Below are 4,397 nucleotides of genomic sequence, written 5' to 3' on the forward strand. Positions count from 1 at the left end.
TCATCTACATATCGCAGATTGTTGATAGATCTTCCACTAGTCTTGACCCCACATTTCTCCTCATCGAGTCCAGCTTTATGGATAATCTGTTCTGCATACAGGTTGAAGAGGTATGGAGATAGGACACATACATCCCTGGCGTATACCCTTCCCAGTTTTGAACCATGCATTGTTTCCTTGCTCTGTTCTGATGACTGCCTCTTGGTCCCAGTAGAGGTTTCTCATTACCACGATCAAGTGTTCTGGTATTCCCATTCTTCTCAGAGTTAGCCACAGTTGGTTTTGATCTACACAGTCAAACGCCTTTGCATTGTCAATGAAACACAGACATTTCTCTGGTACTCCCTGCTTTCAGCTAAGATCCATCTAACATTAGCTACAATATCCCTAGTACCACGACCCCTTCTATATTCTATATTTGTTCCCATCCCAAAGAAGGGTGACCCGACAGAGTGTGGAAACTAAGAACAATCTCATTGATTTCACATGCAAGCAAGATTCTATTGAAGATTGTCCAAAAATGACTGGAACAGCACATCAGCAGAGAACTGTCAGAAGTCCAGGCTGGGTTTATAAGGGTCATGGTACTAGGGATATTGTATCTGGTCTAGACTAAGTACCTAATCTTTGAAGATAGGACCAAAATAAAATAAACCAATCCACCCTTAAAAGCATTCTCTTACTGGTTTAGGCTTTTTTGTGTCTCATCAGTTTTAGTGATTCATATATAAATCAAATTTTCCATTATACTGATCTCTGATGTCAGTGTGTGATTTGAATTTATAGCTTATATTTCTTTGTATTTAATCTTGAAACTTTTCAAATTTTTCTCTTAAACTTGCTTTCAGTATTTACAAATTTAAAAATTAAATATTTAAAATTTAATCTTAAGTTCTTCTGTTTTCTCTAAATGTGCTTTTGCACATGTAGTTACAGTTCTTATAAGACTGTTAAAATTCAGGGGAGCTCTGGTGGCCTAGTGGCAAGAAGCTGTACTACAAACTCAGAGGTGTGTGGTTCGAATCCACCAGATGCTCTGCTGCAGAAGGAGGGACATCTCCTGTACCAGTCTGATCTGATTTGATGGTACACACACACACACACACACACACACTTAAATTCACTCTTGAATTTGACTCACTGCTTTTTACTAGGTTGTATAAGTTTTTAAATTGATAATTTAATTTCTGGTTATTTTTTATTAAAATTCTTAATAAATGTCTAGTTTTGGTGTGGGATAATAAGTTCAGAAACTTTGTTAAACATTTAAGTTTTGCATCTAGAATATTTGTTCCTTGTAGTCTCCAGTGTGAAGTTATTTTTAGTAGTGTGCTGCTCTTGGTTATTAATGCCAACCCCAGTGAATCCACCAGCTACTCCTGTGCCGTTTTCAGCCTCGGAAACCCACAGCAGGGTCAGCTGTGAGCTGATTCCAACTCCACCATATAGGTGACGAATTGCACCTGAGTGATGCAATTACTGGAAATGTTAAAGTTCAAGTAGACAGCTCCAGTAAATCCTTGAAAGTCTTTTTGTAGTTTTACGATGGAACACATGAGTTGACCATGTGTTGCACTGGATTAAACAAAACCTGGTTTATTTAGTGAATTAACTTGGTATTTTGTATTGTAAGAAAGAACAGGATAGTGTGCCCCTTAAAATACCAGAGGGGGAAAAAACCCTCTAATTTCATTTTTAACATGCAGAAGTTAAGGATTTTTCTGTCTTTCCAATAGATAAACTAATGTAGAAAATGACTAAATTGGATTTGGAAAATGTTTTAGGGTTATTTGGTTGGGTTTTTGTGTTTTATTTTTTGGTGAGGGGGTACCAAGTCTGCTCAGACTCACTGGTCACATGTGTCTGAGACAGTGTTGTGATCCTCAAGGTTGTGGCCTTTATCAGGCCTTTATCAGATATGTTTGAATGCATTTGAGTCGTCAGGATTGTTAGTAGTCAGCCATTAACCAGTTTGCACCAGCAAAATTAAAAGGCCTTAGCTTAATATACATGACTTCTGGGGATTAACAGATTAATCTATTCCCCACCCACCAGAGTGGGAGTCCCAGCACACCTTGACCTACCCCGAGAGGCTGTTGTGTGCAAACCGTGCACGGGGACACTACATGGTTTAAAATTGAGTGTGTCAGGGTTGTATTTTATATGCTGAGCAAATTATTCAAGAAGCTAGACTCTGAAAAGAAAAATAATGTGGCCTGATGATCAGAGGAAAACTCTTCAGTAACCTGTGATATGCTTGGTGAAAGTGAAGACTTGAAGCTCTTGTTGGAGAAGAATGCAGCCTTCAGTATGGATTGCATCTTAAAGGCAGTAAAATAAAAAAAAAAATTCTTGCCAGTGGACCAATAGGCATCATCATGAGAGACGAAGAAAAGATTGGAACTGTCAACAATGTCATCTTACTTAGATCCATAATCAACACCCTTGATAGCAACATTCAGGAAATCAGGAGACATATCACTGCACCGGGAAAGTCTGTAGTCAGTGGTCTCTTTAGATTATTGAGGTGCAATCATGTCACTGTGAAGACTAAAGTATGTCTAATTGAGCTCATGGTCTTTTTGATCAATTGCTATGCATCTTGAGAGCTGAACAGTAAATAAGGATGACAGAAGAATAATTGGTGACTTTGAGCTATGGTATTGGAGAACATTACTGAACATCCCATCAACTGCCAAAAGAAGAAAACATGTTTTTGGGAGATAGTGCAACCATAGTGCTATTAGGAGGCAAAGATGATCAAGCTTTGCCCCACTCTGTTCCTTGAACAAAGAATTGATGCTTTGAAGGACAGAGGGAGGGTCAGTGAAGGAGAGGAAAACCCTCAAACAGTGCCTGCTGCAATGGGCTTTAGTGGGTCAGGAAATGAGAGGATGTTGTTCAAAGGGTTGCTGTTGGTCATACTGGACTCAGCGGCATCTAAGAACAAAAATTCTCCTCCCCTCCTAAATAAATGGTGTTAATAGGGTTAACAGTGTGCTTGGAACCTAATTAGGTAAGTAGTCTACTACGTTATTTTCTGTAGGGATACAGGAGCTTGTTCTTTCTTTTTTTTTTTTTTTCCCCCAGAACAGATTATATTTATTTGTTGTTGACAATATACAAGACAGGCTAGCCACCAATTCAACAGTTTCTACGTGCACAATTCAATGACACTACATTCTTCAGCTGATTCTGCGCCATTAACATAAACACATTGCCATTGTTTTCTATTTAAATGTTTTCGTTTTGTAGAGTCTTTTGTAATAACTGTTGCTATTTGTACAACAAAAATTCATCTACCAAAATATTAACCATTAATGACATGCAAACACAGTTGAGTCTTATAACATCTTTACTCCATTCTGCCAATTCTTTTTGGTAAAAGTGGCTGCATATTCATCTTCTTTCTCTCCATCTTTTGATGTTTCCTGAATCATTTAAGATTTTGCCCATAGCATTCCTAAGTATTACAACTCAAGGCTTGGATTTGTTTTTCAGTTATTTCAGCTTGAGAAATACTAAACGAATTCTTCCCTTTTATTCTCTAAGATTATTCTGGTCTGCTTTGTCTTCTACAGCTGCTTTTTTAAGTCTTCTGTTCAGCCCTTTTATTTCTGCATTTATTTCCTTTGTTTTGGCTTCTCAACCATCTAGTGCAATTTTCAGGATCTCTTCTTTTTTTTTTCTTTCTATAATTATATTTTATTAATTTTCATAAACATTTACAGAGATTTTGGGCTTCCACTCATTCATTGTTGCACTATTCTCTCTTCCCTCCTCCCAGTTTGTTCTTGTCCAAATGCCACAGTGCTTGTCAAAGCCAGTTCTGATTAATCTTCTTTGTCAGTGTGTCCTTTGCCATTCCCTATCACTCCTCCCTGAGAGAGACTTCACCCCGAGTCATAAGGAAAAGGGGATGGCGTATTCTCTTAGCTACTTCCTGCTGAAAAGGGATGCTGTGGGTTTCAGGGTGAAGATCTTCTCTCACTACTCTAAAGGGCCCCTTTGGCAATAGGAAGCACATAGACTATTATGGAGATTGATTTTGGAATTTAGATGCACTCTTATTGATTGTGCTTGGCCGTACATGTTCATATCCTTGAAGATGTATCATGGGGGTGTTGCAACCTAGAAGACACAAATTTGACTAACAAGTTATAAGTACATGAGTCCAAAAATTATGGAAAAGTAAAAGAAAAGATTCTTTCATTGTTTTACAAACCCTCCCCCAGGTCCCCTCCACCATGCAGCCCTCGCTCTAGTCTCCTGTGATGACAGAAATACCCAGTTACATCTCTCTTTTAAACGGTTCTCTCCCTCCTCTGTTTCAGTGCAGTATACATTATTGAACCCATCTTACTCAGTCTCTCCCCAACCCCAAGGACAGTCCCATT

The sequence above is a fragment of the Elephantulus edwardii genome, unplaced genomic scaffold (genome assembly GCF_000299155.1).
Source record: "Elephantulus edwardii isolate Elephantulus edwardi_28Jun2011 unplaced genomic scaffold, EleEdw1.0 scaffold00060, whole genome shotgun sequence".
NCBI classification, from domain to species: Eukaryota; Metazoa; Chordata; class Mammalia; order Macroscelidea; family Macroscelididae; genus Elephantulus; species Elephantulus edwardii.